The following is a 21,268-nucleotide window of genomic DNA, read 5'->3' as shown; positions in this document are numbered from 1 at the left end:
CTCTCTCTGCCCCCCCTCTCTCTCTCTCTGTCCCCCCTCTCTCTGTCCCCCTCTCTCTGTCCCCCTCTCTCTGTCCCCCTTCTCTCTCTGCCCCCCCTCTCTCTCTGTCCCCTCTCTCTCTCTCTCTCTCTCTCTCTCTCTCTCTGTCCCCCCTCTCTCTCTCTGTCCCCTCTCTCTCTCTCTGTCCCCCCTCTCTCTGTCCCCCCTCTCTCTCTCTGTCCGCCCTCTCTCTCTCTGTCCCCCCTCTCTCTCTCTGTCCCCTCTCTCTCTCTCTTTCTCTGTGCCCTCCCCTTTATCTCTGTCCCATATCTCTCTCTCTCTCTCTCTCTCTCTCTCTCTCTCTGTCCCATCTCTCTCTATCTGCCCCCTCTCTCTCTCAGCATCTCTCACACTCCTCCCCCTCTGTGCCCCCCCTCTCTTTGCCCCCCCCGTGTGTCGCCCCTCTCTGTGTGTATCACATATCTCTATCTATCTGCCCCCCCTCACTCTCTGTCACCCTTCTCTCTCTCTGTCCTCTCTCTCTCTGTCCTCTCTCTCTCTCTTTCACTGCCCTCCCCTTTATCTCTGTCCCATATCTCTCACACCCTTCCCCCTCTGTCCCCCCTCCCCCTCTCTGTGCCCCCATCTCTCTGTCCCCCCTCTCTCTGCCCCCCATGTGTCCCCCCTCTGTGTGTGTCCCCTATCTCTATCTATCTGTCCCCCCCTCACTCTCTGTCACCTTTCTCTCTCTATGTGTCCTCTCTCTCTCTCACAGCCCCCTTTCTCTCTCTCTCTCTCTCTCACAAACCCCTATCTCACAACCCTCTCTCGCTCTTACACACAACCCCCCTCTCTCTCACACACCCCCTCTCTTTTGCTCAGCACCCCTCTCTCGCGAATTGCCGTGTTGGCACTTTACAACACAAAACCAACTTATTTATTTCAGTTTGGGCACTCAGACTCAAAAAGGTTCGCCATCACTGCTCTATGGGATCTTCAATGTGCGATCCTGCTTGCTTCTGTCACTTTTAATCTAATGCAGATGGTAAACAAAGGTGAACTGTTAACAACTATTGCACCAGTCCGTTTTTTTTAAATGCAAGCACTGTAAGTACTAAATCTGATCTCTATCAACGCCCTGCATGCCATGTAAATAAAGTGATTGTACAGGTTTATTTTTTATTTTTATTTTTATTAAAATAACCGTAGCACCCTCTACCTTAGGTAGGTACTAGAGTAAGATTTTTCTTTGTAGTGCAGGTAAATTTAAACAGGCCTAGCCAAAAGTTAGGCCTGTTTGTTTTGATCTGTGGGATGGGAGAGGCCTAGAGTGGGCTGGTGACTCACAGCTAGCTTCACCTTTTGGTTACCTGCGTTTTGCTTCTAGAGGCTTCTAGAAGGAAGGTGGGGAAGAAGGGTGGAGCTGTCTGGGGTGTTCTAAGGAGCTCTGACCAATCCCCAAACTGGATTGGCAGGAGGCAGACCTCCTTAAATATCTAGAGTCAGCCCAGCTGGAAAGGAGTGCTTCAGGTGGAGATGGAGTATTGGGCTGTTGAGGTCTTGGAGGGAGCTCCCCAGTCTGGGGGGGGGGGGTGACCTTGGGCCAGGGGCTCCGACCGGAACAGGAACCCCATACAACCCAAGGGGCAGGAGAGGACAGCGGGGAATGCTGACAGACAACTCTCCAGGAGGGATCCACCAGGTGTTGGTGAGTGACACACAGTCAGGAATGCTGGGGAGACATGCCGGAGTGGATTGGGAGGATGCAATCTGAGATGAATGTAGAGCCAGTAAGGACTGTGGTGTTATGGGCAGTGGAAGTGGGGCCACTGCAGCCAGGAAGGCTGTCAGAGTCTGGAGAGGACTGATTGGGAACAGTAGTCCACCAAAGAGGGCAGCTAGCACCAGAACTTTCTTTGCTACATAATAGGGGCACACGGACCCTACCTGTAATAAGGCACTTTTGCTAAGGCCTAGCTGAAAGCAGGCCTGGCTGAGTCAGGCCTAACCATGTGCTAGCTGTGCCTGAAGAATTGTGCTGAAGGGAGAAGGAGAGATAGTCTGCAGCAAGTGTTGTGCAGGAGGATTGTATCTAAATTGCCCCAACCATGCAAGAATATTTTTCCCCGAGCATCCCATGAATTCCTTAACCCCATCCAAGTTCTAATCCCTCAATAAAATACAAAAAAAACAAAGATGATGGACTTGTTCATTGTCTTGGAGTGTCTGGAAGTGTATGCCGGGCTGGGAAGGGTGACAGGTGGGCCACATCACTCAGCAGCCCCTACGGGGGTACCGCTACATAACTAACATTCTATGCTTACCTGCTCTGTGCAGTGGTTTTGCACAGAGCAGCCCTGATCTTCCACTTCACTCCTACAACATCTCTGGACAAAGATGGGGCTCAGGTAAATATTAGGGGGGTTGAGAGGGGCTGCTGCGTACAGAAGGCTTTTTATCATAAAGTGATTGTAAAGTCTCATTTTCTTTGTTATAAAAATAACAAACACGTTATACTTACCTGCTCTATGCAGTGGTTTTGCACAGAGCAGCCCAGATCCTCCTCTTCTCTGGTCCCTCTTCTGTGCTCCTGGCCCCTCCCTCCTGTCGAGTGCCCCCACAACAAGCAGCTTGCTATGGGGGCACCTGAGCAGAGTCACAGCTTCCTGTGTCCATTCAGACATGGAGCCGCCCCCCCCGCCTCCTGATTGGCTAGCTGACTTTGATTGACAGCAGTGGGAGCCAATGGTGCCGCTGTTGTGTCTCAGCCAATCAGGAGGGAGAGTCTTGGACAGCTGAGACACTCGTGAACATTGATGGACAGAGATTGGGCTCAGGTAAGTATTAGGGGGAGGGGGCTGCTGCAAACAGAAGGCTTTTTATCCTAATGCATTAAAGTGGTTGTAATCCCACTTTGAAAAAAAAAAAACACCTGCAAGGCAAAGGCATAATGAGCTAGTATGCATAGCATACTTTAGTTTATTCAGCATGAAATTGAGCTTAGTTATGTAGCATGAAGCTATGTATTCTGCAATGTTAAAATTTTTGGTAAACTCATTCAATGAATCCAATCTCTGCAATCTGAGATAATATGCACTGGCAATCTTTTTTGTTTTAATTAAATAAAAAAATTAGTAGTTCTCCAACTACGTGTGATTAACCTATTAACCTAAAATTGTTTCTGATATTACTGTTTTACTAACCTGACAGCTTATTATTCTAAATAGGAAACCTTCATTTTGTTAGCAAATATTAAGGATTCTAACTACCAGCAAGAATGGGTCCTTACATTTAACCACTTGCTTACTGGGCACTTAAACCCCCCTCAGTCCCAGACCAATTTTCAGCTTTCAGTGCTCTCACATTTTGAATGACAATTACTCAGTCATGCAACACTGTAACCAAATGATTTTTTTGTCCTTTTCTTCATACCAATAGAGCTTTCTTTTGGTGGTATTTGATCACCTCTCGGTTTTTTATTTTCTGCGCTATAAATGAAAAAAGACCGAAAATTTTGAAAAAAAATGAATTTTTCTTCGTTTCTGTGACAAAATTTAGCAAATTAGCAATTTTTCTTCATAAATTTTGGCCACAATTTATACTACTACACATCTTTGGTAAAAATAACCCAAATTTTTGCATATTATATGATCTGTGTGAAATTTATAGAGTCTACAAGCTATGGTGCAAATCATAAAGATTTGCAAAAAAAGATCACATCTGATGTACTAAGGCCTATCTCCATTCTTGAGACCCTAACAAGCCAGGAAAGTACAAATGCCCCCCAAATGACCCCTTTTTGGAAAGTAGACATTCCAATGTATTTAGTAAGAGGCATGGTTAGTTATTTTAAGTTGTAATTTTTTCCCATAATTCTTTGCAAAATGACGATTTTTTTTTTTTTTTTTTTTTTCACAAAATTTTCATTGTAATAGCTTATTTCTCCCACACGGAATGTGCATACCACAAATAACACCCCAAAATACATTCTTCTACTCCTCCTGAGTATAACGATACCACATGTGTGAGACTTTTACACAGCCTGACCACATACAGAGGCCTAATTTTGAAGTAGCACCTTCAGGCATTCTAGGAGCATAAATTACACATTTCATTTCTCAACCACCTATTACAGTTTTGAAGGCCCTGGAACACCAGGGCAATGGAAACGTCCAGAAAATGACCCCATTTTGGAAAGCTAACACCCCAACGTATAATCTATGAGGCATAATGAGTCTTTTCAATGGTTCATTTTTTTCCAGAAGTTTTCGGAAAATGTGGAAAAAAATGAAAACGCATTTTTTTTTACACAAAGTTGTCCGTTTATAAGATATTTCCAACGCATAGCATTTACATAGCAAAAATAACACCCCAAAATACGTTCTACTACTCCTCCTGAGTATAACGATACCACATGTGTGAGACTTTTACACAGCCTGACCACATACAGAGGCCTAATTTTGAAGTAGCACCTTCAGGCATTCTAAGAGCATAAATTACACATTTCATTTCTCAATCACCTATTACAGTTTTGAAGGCCCTGGAACACCAGGGCAATGGAAACGTCCAGAAAATGACCCCATTTTGGAAAGCTAACACCCCAACGTATAATCTATGAGGCATAATGAGTCTTTTCAATGGTTCATTTTTTTCCAGAAGTTTTCGGAAAATGTGGAAAAAAATGAAAACGCATTTTTTTTTACACAAAGTTGTCCGTTTATAAGATATTTCCAACGCATAGCATTTACATAGCAAAAATAACACCCCAAAATACGTTCTACTACTCCTCCTGAGTATAACGATACCACATGTGTGAGACTTTTACACAGCCTGACCAAATACAGAGGCGCAACATGCAAGAAACACCGTCGGCGTTCCAGGGACACATAGCCTGCACATACCAAGAATTACACCCCCAAATACATTATGCTGAGCAAAGGGTAAAGAAAAGATTACCTGTGGTTTTAGAAGCGCAGTTGTCCACAGGAGGATATCACTGGTCCAGGCAGCAGGCAGGGACTTGGTCAGCAACAGCGAACACAGTTTTTCAGGCAGCAGGCAGGGATACTGTCCATATTACAGTCCAGGGTTAGTGCAGAGATGTCAGCAGTGCCAAAAATATTGGTCCTGGTAGTAGGCAGGTCCTTGTGGTGTGGTCAGTGCGGCATGATGGCAGTAAGTCCTACAGGCAGCAGACAAAAGTAGAGCCTCGTTCAGGACAGAATGGGGATAGGGGTAGAGGCTTCTCCCTCCCAAATCTCTTTGAAGCCTCCGAGTCTCCAGACCCTAATCTAGGAATAAGAAAACAAAGAAAATTGTTTTCTTCTTCCAGAAAAACTATACTGGAGCCCCTCACATATGTGAGACCCCGTGTTGAATCCCACTAGTCCAGTTGCAGAATACAAGATCAGTCCAAGAGGCAGGCAAATATCGTGGTCAAACAGTCCAAGGTCAGTTCCAGATCAGGCAGAGATATATACAGAATCGTTAGACAGAAGCATGGTCGAATAACAGTCCAGGGTCAGTTCCAGATGAGGCAGAGGTATGTACAGAATCGTTAGGCAGAAGCGTGGTCGAATAACAGTCCAGGGTCAGTTCCAGATCAGGCAGCGGTATGTACAGAATCGGCAGGCATAAGAGTGGTCAAATAACAAGCCAGGGTCCGTTACAGAGCAGGCAGTGGCATAAGGGGTGTGAAGGTGTATGAAGGCAGGAACTGAGGATTATGTTTACCATACTTCACTAAAAATTTATTGAAGTATGGTAACGCCGAAAACAGTCGCCTATACAGAGGCCTGGTTGGGAAGGACATTGTGCACAATAATAAGATGTGTCTTTTCTGACTCCTGCTTTGGTACACACCTTACATCTTTTTTGGCGTCTTTTGCCTGCTGGTGTGGGGGGAATTTTATCCGGAAAGTGGCGCTCGGAGAGTCGACTAACAACGTCTGATCGGATATTTTCTAGTGGGCCGTTTGGGAATAAAAGGGCTGTGAAAACTTCCTCCTGGTAGCCAAAGAAACGTTTGGGGTTTTGGGTGGCGTTGCTGTAAATTACATATGAATTGTAAATGGCCAATTGAAAAAAATAAATTACTACTTTTTTGTACCAATGATATGTCCGTCTTGAGACCAGATATGGTTCCATCATTTGGTCCTTGAAGTCGACTCCTCCCATGAACAAATTATACTCTGAAATACATTTGGGTTTCTTTACGGGGCCATTCCTTCTGGGGATTTCTACGAAGGTATCGTTGTGGATAGAAGATAACATGTACACATCTCTTCTGTCCCTCCACTTCACTGCCAGAACCTCCTTGTTTCTTAGACTTGCGGTTTCTCCTTTCCGCAGCTTCTTGTTCACCAGACTTTGAGGAAAGCCCTTCCGGTTCTTTTTTACAGTGCCACATGCTGGCGTCTTCTTCCGGTGAAGGTTGTGGAACAGGGGCAGAGATGTGTAGAAGTTGTCTACATAGAGGTGGTAGCCTTTATCCAGTAGGGGGTATATGAGGTCCCAAACAATTTTTCCGCTGGATCCCAAATAATCCGGACAATTAGGGGGCTGTAGCTGGGTGTCCTTCCCTTCGTACACCTTGAAGGAATATGTGTACCCTGTGGCTCGGTCACATAATTTGTAGACCTTCACCCCATAGCGGGCCCTTTTGCTGGGCATAAATTGCTTCATCCTAAGCCTGCCACTAAATTTAATAAGGGACTCATCCACACATATGTGTTGGTCCGGGGTAAACAATTTGGGGAATATTTCTGAAAAATAATTTAGTATTGGTCGAATTTTGTAAAGGCGGTCAAAATTTGGATCATTTCGTGGAAGGCATTGGGAATTGTCACTGAAATGTAAGAACCTCAGGATCATCTGATATCTGTGTCTGGGCATTACCGCGGAGAAGAGCGGTGAGTGGTGGAGGGGGTGGGTTGACCAGTAGGTACGTAATTGGTTTTTTTTGTTGAGTCCCATATTAAATGTGAGGCCTAAAAAAAGCTTGAACTCCTCCACCGTTAGGTCTCTCCATTCGTAGGGACGGGCATAATAGGAGGTTGGATTTTGAAAAATACATTGTTGTGCATACAGGTTGCACTGGGCCACAATTGACGCCAACATGTCCTCCGTAAAAATTAAATTAAAAAAATCGATGGGGCTAAAATTCTCCGTGTCCACCTGGACTCCTGGCTGGGCGGTGAAAGGGGGAACATTGGCCTCTCCTGAATTAGGAGGAAGCCACAAGGGGTTCTGAAGGGCATAGGGAAGGCCAGCATGGCTCCTAACCCTTTGGGGCTGAGATGACACCCCACTGGTACTTGGCCTTTCTTGCTGGGGCACTGCGGTGCTGGTGGACGGCATTGCGGTGCTGGTGGACGGCACTGCGGTGCTGGTGGACGGCACTGCCTCACTAGAACGCCTTCGCTTGATGGGCCGGATATCTTCCTCCTCGGATTCATCAGTCAGTGTTTCACTGCTGAGGACTGGCTCATAAGTTACGTCGGCTTCAGAATCCGAATCCGAAAAGGAATCGGAAGAGGAGAGCTCCCCGTTGCTCTCGTCGGCCGCGGAAATAATTTGGTACGCCTCCTCAGCGGAAAAGACGCGTTTAGCCATTGTAGCACTGATGGGCACTGATGAGGTGGCACAGATGGGCGCTTTTGAGGTGGCACAAATGGACACTGATGGGTCGGCACAGATGTGCACTGATTTATTGCACAGATGTGCAGATTTGTTGCACGGATGTGCACTGATGAGGCGGCAGATGGGCACTGCTGAGGCGGCACAGATGGGCACTGCTGAGGCGGCACAGATGGGCACTGCTGAGGCGGCACAGATGGGCACTGCTGAGGCGGCACAGATGGGCACTGCTGAGGCGGCAGATGGGCACTGATGGGTCGGCACAGATGTGCACTGATTTATTGCACGGATGTGCACTGATTTATTGCACGGATGTGCACTGCTGAGGTGGCAGATGGGCACTGCTGAGGCGGCAGATGGGCACTGCTGAGGCGGCAGATGGGCACTGCTGAGGCGGCAGAGATGGGCACTGCTGAGTCGGCACAGATGGGCACTGCTGAGTCGGCAGATGGGCACTGATAGGTCGGCACAGATGTGCACTGATTTATTGCACGGATGTGCACTGATAAGGCAGCAGATGGGCACAGATGGGCACTGCTTAGGCGGCACAGATGGGCACTGCTTAGGCGGCACAGATGGGCACTGCTGAGGCGGCACAGATGGGCACTGCTTAGGCGGCACAGATGGGCACTGCTGAGGCACAGATGGGCACCGATTGGTACAGATGGGCACTGGCTGGCACTGGTGGGCACTGGCGGGCACTGGCGGGCACTGGCGGGGCACTGGCGGGCACTGGCGGTGCACAGATGGAGCACTGGCGGTGCACAGGTGGGCACAGGTGGGCACAGGTGGGCACAGGCGGGCACAGGCGGGCACAGGTGGGCACAGGTGGGCACAGGTGGGCACAGGTGGGCACTGGCAGGGTAGATCTGGGCACTGGCAGGGCACTGGCAGGGTAGATCTGGGCACTGGCAGGGCACTGGCAGGGTAGATCTGGGCACAGGTGGGGTTTTTATCTGTTTACTGACAATTTTACACTCACAAGGCACATTCGGTCTCCTCACACGCTATCGCTGTGTGAGGAGACACGTTTGGCAATGGGTGATGATCTCATTTGTTTACATTTGAGATCATCACCCATTGGAGGAGGCGATCGCGCTGTAAACGGCCGCTGTGATTGGCCGTTTACAGCGATCTGTGATTGGCTGTGTCCAGCGGACACGGCCAACACAGATTTTCCCCGATGCGCGCTCCCGGGAGCGCGCGGGGAACTCTTAAAGGGGACGACGTCAATAGACGTAGTCCTGAAAATTGAGATCCGCGCTATACACGTCATTTTACTATAGCGCGGATCTCAAGTGGTTAAAGAGTACCTGTCATTACTTTTTATTTTATTTTTTATTGATATATCAAGCGTACAATCATGCAACACACAAAACAAAAACAAAAGATCACAATAAAAATCATAGTCACCCACTAAGGGGTTGCAATAAGGGATGGCCGAACGGTTCGCCCGGCGGTCGTTTCGCGAATTTCGGCTGTTTGCGGTCCGCCCGATCGGCGGACTATTGCCGCTGTTCGCCCAGCGGACTTCCGTGTTTACTGTGTAAAAGAACTTTGACCTATAATGACACATCCATCATGGGGTACAGGACAGCCAATTGAGACATTACAGCACATGGACACTTGGACATTCCCCCTAACTTATAAATAGACCCGATCCGGCGGCGATTTTACATTCTTTCTTCTGTCACTATAGGGAGAGGTTGCTGTGTGGAGCAGGGAGAGACTGCAGTGACCCAAATCGCTAGCTATTAGGTCCACAAAAGTTATTTTAAGGACTGGTATCATGGTATAGGTGTTAGGTGTAGTTCAGGATATAGGTTTGAGGCACGGCTGTGCTAGTGATTGTTGCAGCAGCCTGTCTTTTGTCAGTGTAGAGAGAGGGACAGGACGCTGTGTGCAGCAGGGACAGTCAGTTTAATCATTAGCTGTTACTATTAGGTCACAAAAGTCCTTTTCAGGACTGGTATGGTAAAGTAGAACAGGATATAGTTTTGAGTGCTATTCAAGTTATTGTTCCAGCAGCCTGTGTTTTGTCAGTTTAAATAGGGACAGGCAGGAAGCTTTGTGTGGCAGTGAGGGACAGTCAGTTTAATCAGTAGCTGTTACTATTAGGTCCACAAAGGTTCTTTTCAGGACTGGTATGGTAATAGGCTTGTACACGTATAATATTCTTTCTTCCAAATATAGTAAAATATTATACTTGACTGCTGTCCTTCTGCTGCAGTAGTCCTTTATGAGTATAGGGACTGAGGTACAGTCTGCTAATCATTCACAACCTACTAGTTCCACAAAGGTCCTTATAAGGACTGGTAAGATATAGTGTACTACAGTACATAGGGTTGAGTGAGGTACAGTCTGCTATTCCTTAGGAACTGGTATAGGTCCACAATATATAGGGTTGAGGTGCACTACTGCTGACTGCTGCCCTATTCTGCAGCAGTCCTTTATCAGTATAGGGACTGAGGTACAGTCTGCTATTCACAACCTACTAGTTGCACAAAGGTCCTTATAAGGACTGGTAAGGTATTAGTGTACTACAGTATATAGGGTTGAATGAGGTACAGTCTGCTAATCACAACCTAAAAAGCACACCGTACTATATGCCCGTACCCTCCTGTTTGAAGAGGTTGAGCGGTGTCATATTTTTGGGGCCCAGCAGCAAGTTACTGGTATCAGTGCTGCTGTTAGTGCTCTCTATCTCGGTGCTAATGTCAGTGCTGTATATCACGGTGCTGGTGTCAGTGCTGTATATCACGGTGCTGGTGTCAGTGCTTTATGTCAGGCTGCTGATGTCAGTGCTCTCTATCACGGTGCTGGTGTCATTGCTGTATGTCACGCTGCTGATGTCAGTGCTCTCTATCACGGTGCTGGTGTCAGATCACTCTATCACGGTGCTGGTGTCATTGCTGTATGTCACGCTGCTGGTGATCATCTCCTGCACCCTCTTCTTTGCCTACCCTGACCTTCCCTCTCCTCCATTGCCTTCATGCGCTCCACAGTCCTGAATTGTCACAATTTCACATATAAAAAAAGAATGCTTGTAGTTGTCGATCCCAGATTCACCTCATACATGTGTTATGTCATTGGCCAGGTGGTGGGACTATGTTTGCACAGCTAGTAATTATTTTGTGGCTGCAAATTTGACCTGTAGGTTTGCAAAGTTCGCCTCCCATTGAAGTCAATGGGGCCCGCCGCAAATGGTTACGGTTCGCGAACTATCGGCCGCGTTCACGAAACGTCCCGTCGGAAGTTCGTCCATCACTAGTTGCAATAACTGTAACAAAACTCTGGGATCTAGGAGACCGTAATAAGTCTACGTAAGGCTCAGGTCCCAAGGATGTAACCACTCGTGACTATCGTTAACGGCAATTGAAGGAGACTATGCCCAGTACCAACTCATCTCAAAATTCTATACTGTACATCAAGAAAATGGAATAACGAGAGTGTTATGGTTTATCTAACATAGAGGTTGTGGTTGGGTCAGCCATTTGGATCAAACTTTATCGTACTTTTTGGGACAGCCCCAATTAACAATTATATAAAGGCAAATTGATTTTGACCAAATGTTTCCAGAATGTAAGGGAAGGTGGGTGAGATTCTTCCAGGACATTGTTATGGCCTTACGGGCATAGTAAAGCAGTAAACTAAGCATACAGTAGTTCTCCCTGCCACTGTAGGAACCAATTCTTCCACCAGTTCCAATAGGCACAGACTCACAGAAGACATCAGGGAGACCTCAGCAATAGAACTAATGATCACCTCCCAGTATTTGGCCGGGCAACTCCAGAAAACAGGGGTAAAATCAGCATGAGATGCTGATTTTACCCCTGTTTTCTGGAGTGATCGCACCACCAGCATTCTTGGGAGATCAATGGGTTCATTTTATGTAGTCTGCGCGAAATAAAGTAGACCCAATGCACTTTAAAATTGAACGAGCCTGTCTCTTTGAGAGACCATATGACAAAAAGAAAGATCCAAAACGTCTTCTCAATCCTCATTATCTAACTGGAGTATATATCTCAGTCACCTCTGACGTAGGGAGCACCTGTAATTTCAGAGCCATCATGACAGCGCCCGCCACGTCCCTTACTTTGTTGTGTCACTGCCACATCATGAGCCGTCCATTAAAGTGAACAGCGTGTCAGACGAGGAGCCACTATGGGATAGAGATGACAGTTGCTCTCTAAAAATTATGATTAAAATCAACTTGATTTAAATCATATCCACCCTGATTGGATGATAGGAATCAGCAGAGCTTGCCCTTAATTACTAAGCTCTAGAGCAACTGCACTTTCAAAGTGCACAATCTATATGCCTTTAGTAACTCAACTCTTATATGTACATGGACACATAGGGCATGATTTACAAAAACTGGAGAATGCAAAATCTGGTGCTGCTGTACATGGTAGCCAAAGAGCTTCTAACTTCAGCTTGTTCGGTTAAGCATTAACAATGAAACCTGGAAGCTGATTGGTTGCTATGCAGAGCAGCACCAGATTTTGCACTCTCCAGTTTTCTTAAATCAACCCCTTTAGCTTTTATGGAGTTGAGTTTAGGAGCTTTGGCAAAAAAAGCCAAAAGCCAACTCAAGTCTCGAAGCTGCAGTGTATATGAGCCCTTACTCATGGTGATCCAGTGCTGTCCAGTTGTTTCCTGTTGCTAAAGGAACTGTGTTAGAGAGTAACTGCATATAGAAGAGTGTTCTTTCAATGTTGTTTACTGTTCTGTAGTATTCTACAGCTTCCCTGAGCCCCATCCAAGTTACCCTGCAATAAACATTAAAAAGGCAACCTCTAGACCAGTGATGGCGAACCTTGGCACCCCAGATGTTTTTGAACTACATTTCCCATGATGCTCCACCTACACTGCAGAATGCATGAGTGCCATGGGAAATGTAGTTCCAAAACATCTGGGGTGCCAAGGTTCGCCATCACTGCTCTAGACTGTTTACTGAGCTAAAGGAGTTTATAAGTTGCTATTTGCCTGGTTGGTGCTACAATAGTATGAAGAGAATCTGGGGCACAACTCAGCTGCCTTTGAGGGAGTAGAGCTACACTGAATGCATTAAGGTAAAAATTCCTAGCATTTAGTACCACGTTCATTTGTAACTTTCCTCTAATTTGTCATCTTAATTTTTTCCAGCACTAGTGTCTTTCCAAAATGTACTCATTCTGGTTACTCCCATCACCTGTAATGGAATGGTGGTCTCAAAAGGGGATTGTTTTCCTTGAAAGTTTGTGAGCATGCTTAAAATTTGTAGGTATTTGTGGGTCTTATTAACACAAATGTAATAGGCCGCCCAATCCATAGACTTCAAAACAAGCAAAATTATAAATGAAGTTTGTTTATACCATATGGCTGTCAACTATTGCATACAACTGTGGAGGAGACTAGCGTTCTTTTTGAAGAGCTCTCAGCATGAAGCAACTTCTGCAGCAGTAGGAGTTGAAGCAATAATAAACTCATGTAGTTGACTCATAGAGTAAGCATATTGCTGCCAAGGGAACCCAAGAAAACTTTATAACGGTTGCTCCTCATTAAGAGGAGATGTGACTGTATAAGGTGTAAAGTGTGCACTTTTATCTATTGACTCCATGTGATGGAACACTGCTCCAGTGAATTAAGCCGTGAAAAAACTCATTGTGAATTCAAGAACACAAATTCTGGGAATAAAAATGGCAGTCAAGCTTCAAAATGTTCACCTGGTTTGTGATAAACATTGGTCCAATGGGGCAATGACTAGTAAATATTTAAATTAACGCTCCAGTGGGGTATAGGTGAGAAGCAGAATTGAAATATTCATTGTGTGATAAAAGTTGCTTCAGAGGTTTAGAGTGACTGTTACTTGAACCAATACCAAGCCGCTGGCCGACATGAAGAGCGAGCAATTAAATGCTCCCTTGAATAATAAACAGTTAAGATGGGCTTTAATGGGCTGCCCCACTAGCCAATAGGCTTATGTGAGAGGCAGGAGATGATCAGTAATCTTTGGCCCTACCAGTGATGGCCAAAACTTTGCCTAATCAGAATGGCCTCAAATCCGGCTAGAGAGGGGGCAATAAAGGCTACTGTAGGTACATGTTTTTATCTGTTTAAGCCCTCGTTCACATGTGTGGTGCTCTCGCAAGAGCATTTGACAGTTAGGCAATGAGGTGCCAAGTGCCCTGCAACTGCATGTATTGCATGTGGTTGTGGGGCGCTTGAAGAGCAGCTCTATTAACGTAAAAGCAACAGAGGTTACAGTACTTTCCATTTTCGTGAAGCACAGCATCATGACCATGGTACATGTACACCCCCAACTGCTGCCTCTGCAGCTAAAGGGGGTAACAGTTGAGAGGTAGGAAAATTGCATCCTAACCGTAGGGTTTTACTGACCCCCCAAACTCACATGTCAACGAGCCCTAAGGGTTCATGCACAGAGGAACTGGGGCATATAATGTAAAATACATCCGTATTTTGGCGGCCAGGAGCCAAAGGTTTTGCATACAGTCATCTGTACAAATAAATGATAGGACATGGTTGTATACAGGTCTCCCTAGTTCCAAGTGTGAACATGCATACGTGAACAGACAAGCATCTCTGCAGACAGTCTAAGCCCAAAGGCGTACATACATACATGTATGCATGTTTACTCTGGGAGCTGTATACAGCCATGCCCTATAATTAATTTGTACAGGCAGCTCTATGCACCAGTTCTGGCTCCCAGGTGGCAAAATATGGCCATATTTTTTTATTTTTATTTTTTCTTGTTCAATATTTTTATTGAAAATTTTTCATCAATATAACAAAACAATGGAGAAATAAATATCCCAAACCGGGAGCCAACATAGCCCTTCAGTAGGGTTTATCAAAAACAAAATTTAGGAAGATAACAGCGATGTTAATGTAACAACATATTTATAACATAACAATGCTAATTAATGCCCTGAAGGGTTGTGATAAACCATTGATCAGAGCAAATTAGTGACAATAAATTCTTTATTTGCTATAGAATAATAAGATTGAGCAGGGGTCGGCAGAGTATCAAAATCTGATTTTGTTCCAGAGGGAACAAGGGAGACACGCAAGCCACCCCAACTGGGATCTAGCTGTGAACTGTACGTGTCCCCCTGATCCCCCCTGAAATTTCTGTTCTGCCCTCCGCCCCCTCCCAATTAATTAAATAAATGTAATAACTGTCTAGGTGCATTACTCCAAGTGATGTAGTCAATAATAGATGACTATTGATCAAATGGCATGCAAAATAATGTTTTTATGATAAGTAAAAAGAGAAGAGAGTAATAGGAAAGGAAAGAAAAAAGAGAGAGAATAAGTGCATCTGTGATGTGATTATCAAAAAGGAGCGGAGGAGGAAACCAATTATTTGAATCAATCGTTGAGAGAAATTAAGGTAAGTGGCCCGGATATAGGGGAACCTTGACATAGCGAGCCCAAGGATCCCAAGTAGCTTCAAACTTGGGCACCCTGTCTAATAATTTTGCAGTGATTTGTTCTTGGGTCATAATCCAAGTGATTTTCCGCTTGGTGACTATCAAAGAAACCTTGTTTGTTTTCCACGCTCTTGCAATAGTAAGTTTTGCTCCTAGGAGCATAAAAAAAATAAGATTATTGGTGTGTTTGGGAGCACCTTCTATTCCGAGGTTCAGTAGTCCAATAGTAGGAGTTTGTGGAATTCCAATGCCTGTAACTTTCCGTACCATGTGGAAAAATCTGTTCCAGAAGCCTATTATGCGTGGACAAGTCCACCAAATATGGTGCATAGTACCCACCTGCTTACAATCCCGAAAACATAGAGGTGAGGTATCAGGAAAAATCTTAGCAAGCCTGGAGGGGACATAATACCAACGTGTGAAAACTTTAATATTTGCCTCTATTAGGTTTATGTTGAGTATTCACTTATAAGATTTCTGGAAGAGATTGTTCCATTTATTCAGCTCCCAAGACAAACTCAGATCAGTCTCCCATGCCTGAGCATATGGAGGCAAGCTGTGTTTACTCGCCAATAAGGCGTAGATCAGCGAGATACCACCCCTCTGATCCGCGAGTGTACCACACCACTGTTCATAAGCTGTTGGTTTTGGGGGAATTGATTTATCTGTCCAAAGTGTTTAAAAATGTCTTAATTTGGTTAAATCTAGAATTCTCAGAATTTGGCATTTCCAATTTGTTAATACATTCATTCAGCGTGAGAGGGCCCGATGCTGTTAAGAAATGTCCTATTCTAAACCTGCCCTTATTTAACCACCACTGGAAAGCTGTTGTGTTCAATCCTGGAACAAAGTCTTGATTATGAAAGATATGGGCCAATGATCTCAGGGAAGAAACCAACGAATTTTGTTTATGGAGTGTGTCACAAAGTACCATCGAGTGAGAAAGTGTCGGGGCCATTATTGGGGGTCTCTGTTTCCGGGGGCACCATATCAGAAAATCTATTGTGTGGAGTGGTACCGCCTGACTCTCCATTGATATCCAGTCTGGTTTTGGTCCCTTAGAGTATATAGAGGAAATTTGTGCTAATTGAGCTGCCTGGTAGTACCACCATAGATTTGGAAGACCTAATCCTCCTTGCGTTTTGGGACGAAAAAGGACCTCCCTTGATAAACGGTGTCCCTTCTTTCCCCAGACAAAATGGATAATGCGTGATAGGAATTTGTTCAGGAAATGTTTGGGTATAGGGATGGGCAGTGAACGGAAAAGGTATAAAATACGAGGCATCAGAGTCATTTTAATCGCGTTGACCCTACCCAGCCAGGACAGACCACACTTAGACCAAGCCCCTAGGTCCTCCACCAGTTTTTTGACAATTTGGGGGTAGTTTGCAGTAAAGAGTTTGTCTACCCTACTTGGAAGTGTGATACCCAAGTAAGGTATAGAATCCGTGGCCCAAGTGAAGGGAAAATGTTGTTTGAGTTGATCTAGCCGGTGTTCTGGGACTGAAATGTTGAGAGCCATAGATTTAGATAGATTGACCTTGAGACCTGAGAGGGCACCAAAGTTCTTGAGCGTACTTAATAAATTAGGTGTGGATATTAATGGGGATGTAACAAAGAGGAGCATGTCATCTGCAAACAGAGCACACTTATGTTCCTGGGATCCACATAGAACTCCTTTAATATTTGGATTTGATCTAATGGCTATAGCCAGTGATTCAATAGCAATCGCGAATAAGAGCGGAGACAGTGGGCAACCCTGTCTTGTACCTCTATGTATACTAAATCCTTCAGAGTAGTGTCCCATGAGGCGTATTTGTGCGCTCGGGGAGGAATAAAGAGATTGTATAATGCCTAAAAAGTTGGGGCCAAAACCCCATTTACCTAAAACATCAAATAGATAAGACCAAGATACCGTGTCGAAAGCTTTCTGAAGGTCTATAGAAGCCAGGAAACCTTCTTGGGGGGTCCCTCCATCCCAATTGGAGTACAGTAGTGAGATGATATTTATGGCCCTTCTGACCTGGTCCGGACCTTGTCTCCCTGGAATAAAACCTGCTTGATCCTTATGTATATATTTCGCTATAAACTCCGACATTCTATTCGCCAAAATTTTAGTCATGATCTTGATATCATTATTGATGAGAGAGATGGGGCGGTAATTGCCCACATCACTTCCATCTTTCGCTGGTTTAGGGATGACTGAGATAAAGGCTTTATTCAAGTCTCCATCTATCGGGTTACCTCCCTTCAGAGAGTTAAAAAAACGTGTGAGGTAGGGGGCCAATGTGGTCCCAAATTTTTTATAATAGCCACTGGAGAAGCCATCTGGGCCCGGTGCCGAACCAAGTCTCAAAGATTTTATTACACCTATAACTTCATCCGTGGTGAACGGACCATCCATGATGTCCCTATGCTCATCTGATAATTTTGGGAGTATTAGATCGTGAAGAAAGGAATTTTGTTCGTTAGCTAATGGTGATTTATGGTTCCGATAGAGTTTGGAATAATATGCTTGAAAAGTATCCATAATACGGTTCGGGTTTTGCGTCAGGTCCCCCCGTGGCAGTCTTAATTTTAGGAAGAACCAGGGTTCGGGGCCTGGGACTTAGATTTGCTGCTAGTCTGGAACCAATTTTGTTGGACTGGTAGTAAAATTTTGCCCCTGACCAGCGGAGAAATTTCTCCGCATCTGTGGTGAGGATCAGATTAAGTTGAATTTTACTCTCCTTGGGTAGAACTTTAGCTTCACTAGAATAGAAGTCACACAGCAATTAGATTGAAAAATAGTCCACGTGCCCACAATGCCGCAATTTAAAGGGGACGTACCTGTGTGCCCATTTTCCCAGTCGTGCCATTGTGCCGACGTACATCATCGTGCGCTGGTTGCCTAGTGGTTAAACACTGTGATGTACTTACTATTTTATTATTTATTATTGATTTTATCACATTTTTGTGAATTTAAATGATTATGGATGTTTAATTCAAATACTTGGTTGAATTGATTGAAAATTTGTTGCCTGAAAAGTCCCATTTGATTTTTTCATATATGGTTCTATAGATGGGGATGTGGGTAAAATAGACATATCGATAGATAAGCTCCATATATCTTTACTCATTATTTTATGTTGGACTGCTAAGTATCTTAAACAGATTCATTCTGGCAAAGCCTCATCTGGGATCAGGTGTTTATTTTTTGTCATTTTCTAAAGATAGAAGAAAAATCATTTAATGGATGATGAAATTTTGTATTTGAAATACAGATTACTAATATTGCTGTCTGGATGCTTGCACCTCTACCTCCCCAGTTTCTATATTAATATTTTTTTTCTGCTGTAATTTGGTTATAAGTTGTGATGAGCATGTAATAGAAAATGATTCACTGTGATGGCTATATTAAACTTGAGCAGCATGTTAGTGAACTGTAGTGATTCAAGGGCCACTCATTGGTTCACAACAAGCATAGTGACTAGTCCCCTCCTTTCCCCTATGCTCGAATAGACTACAGATTACCTCCAAACCCCCATTACCTCACCACAACTGGATGATCTCCTAAAGTATGTCCAATCAGGGCTGGTGCAAGGATTTTTGACACTGTAGGTGAAACCGCATTTTGCTGCCCATTGGCCCCGCCCCTAACTCCACCCCCTTTGCCATGCCCGTGTATATGCTGAAGGTGGCGGGGGAGATGTTTACGATGCCTCTCCACATTTTTTTTCTGCCGTGGTCCACTGGACTGTGCCTGAAGACAAATAGTGGCGGTGCCAGCTCACTTCCTCACTCCAGTCGTGGCCCGCAGGTATATGGACAGGCTAGGACAGTATACAGGCAGGCTAGGATGGTATACAGACAGGCTAGGATTACATACAGATATGCTAGGACTGTATACAGACAGGCTAGGACGGTATACAGACAGGCTAGGACGGTATACAGACAGGCTAGGACGGTATACAGACAGGCTAGGACGGTATACAGACAGGCTAGGACGGTATACAGACAGGCTAGGACGGTATACAGACAGGCTAGGACGGTATACAGACAGGCTAGGACGGTATACAGACAGGCTAGGACGGTATACCGACAGGCTAGGATGGTATACAGACAGGCTAGGATGGTATACAGACAGGCTAGGACGGTATACAGACAGGCTAGGAGGGTAAACAGTCAGGCTAGGGCAGTATACAGACAGGCTAGGATGGTATACAGACAGGCTAGGACCTAGCCTAGGGGGGAGAGAGAGAGGAAAGTGAGAAGGAGGAAGAGAGGGAGAGGGAGAAGAAGGTGCATAGCACAAAGGGATAGGAACAGAGAGGGGGTTATTCTGTTATTCGTCTTAAAGTGGTTGTAAACCCTTACAGACCACTTTGACCTACAGGTAAGCCTAGTTTACGGCTTACCTGTAGGTCCATGAAATATCTCCTAAACCTACACGGTTTAGGAGATATTTGCAAAAACACAGGCACCGCTGTCTACGGCGCGCAGGCGCACTGAGCATGCCGCTGCTAACGGCGATATGCCATTAGTGGAAGCTCCTGTGCGCATGCACAGGAGTGATGTCATCGCTGTTCCGGCCACTCACAGTGCTGGAGCAGCGATACCTGGAAGAAGATGGACGCTTCGTGCTACAGGGGACAGCGGTGACATTGCTGGCTCCTGTGTCAGGTAAGTGACACATAATGGGCTACTAGTAGTCCATTATGCTTTACCTTTGCAGGGAGACAAAGAGGAAGTAAATCCATCAGGGTTTACTTCCTCTTTAAGATGAATACAGAAAGGAGGCCAAGAGGGCCTTAACACACATTACAACAACCAAACAAGAAAAAAGTACAAAAAATTCAGTACACTAAGGATTGTCATCGATAAGAAAATATGGTAAGAGTGCCTACATAAGACATGTGGTTATACATTAGATACAAACAATGAACATGTGAATATATGACTCAGAATGTGTGAGAATTCCCAAAGCAGAGAACAATGTGTAGTGAGCTGGAGTCCAGATGCTATTAGAGATAAAGTAGTTGTAGAGCAAAAGACCACTCATGAAAGGGAAGTCTGTTATGAACATCAGTTTCAAAGGCTGATCAAGTTTAATGGGACTGTAATGCCGTGTACACACGGTCGGACTTTCCGGGAGAAAAAGTCAAACGGAATCATTTCATCAGATATTCCGATCGTGGGTGGGCTTCCTCTGATGGACCTAGAAATAGAACATGTTTTAAATCTTTCTGATTCCTATCAGGAAAACCGTTTGTCTGTATGCTATTCTGACGGACCAAAAACGACGCAAGGGCAGCTATTGGCTACTGGCTATTGAACTTCCTTTTTCTAGTCCCGTTGTACGTCATTGCGTTCTAAACTAATGGACTTTGGTGTGATCACGTGTTGGCAAGTCCATTTCAGTGGAACTCCGTCGGAAAGACCGTCAGAGTTTATTCTGACGGGGAAAAACGGTCATGTGTACGCAATATTAGTCTGGCCAGCCAACTCCACAAACCAAGAGGGGGGTTTTAATTCCTCAGTGTGAGATTACCCACGACCGAAAGTCCACTAGCATACAAACGTCTAGCCTAATGGCCCCATGCACACTCTGGAATTACTGAGGTCTTCTGGTACCAGTTCACATGAGCAAATTAGGTTTACTGGATAAAGGGAATCAATCCTTACTGGCTTGAAGCAAACCAGACGGATTTGTTGAGACTTTTGACGATACAAATTGATTCGCTCATCTCTAATTATCAGCCTCTCTTCTTCTTTGAGAATTTCCACCTTAGGCCGCCTGTAGACTTTAGCAAGAAGTAATCTCAATGAATGTCCAAACTGTCTTTAAATCAAAGCAAATTGAAAATGTTCGAAAGTAATTGCCTGGTATATAATTCAAGGTTGCTCCAAAAACAAAAAGGATCTTTATAAAAAATTGAATTTTCAACATCTTTCAAAATAAAGGTTTGTGAGTAACCCGTCGGTGAGGAAACAATAATCCATTGAGCTCATTGTGCTGCCGAAAACCACTTAATATATCAGGCATGTTAGTTTAAGATATCACTCTTCCTTTTTCCCTCATGAATCACAATTACTACAAATTTAATAAAACTCTTGTATTGGCTGGTGGTGTAAACCACCTGTGCCTGACACACCATTCTCAGATAAGGCTTTTCTTACGTTTTAATTTCCGAACCCTGTCTGTTCTTCTCCCAGCAGCATAATGGAGATTGCCT

This window comes from Lithobates pipiens, unplaced genomic scaffold (assembly GCF_037356315.1).
Source record: "Lithobates pipiens isolate NorthernLeopardFrog02 unplaced genomic scaffold, aLitPip1_a1.2 Scaffold_10, whole genome shotgun sequence".
Lineage (NCBI taxonomy): Eukaryota > Metazoa > Chordata > Amphibia > Anura > Ranidae > Lithobates > Lithobates pipiens.
The sequence above is the reverse complement of the archived record's forward strand: the minus strand, read 5'-3'. Positions refer to the sequence as shown.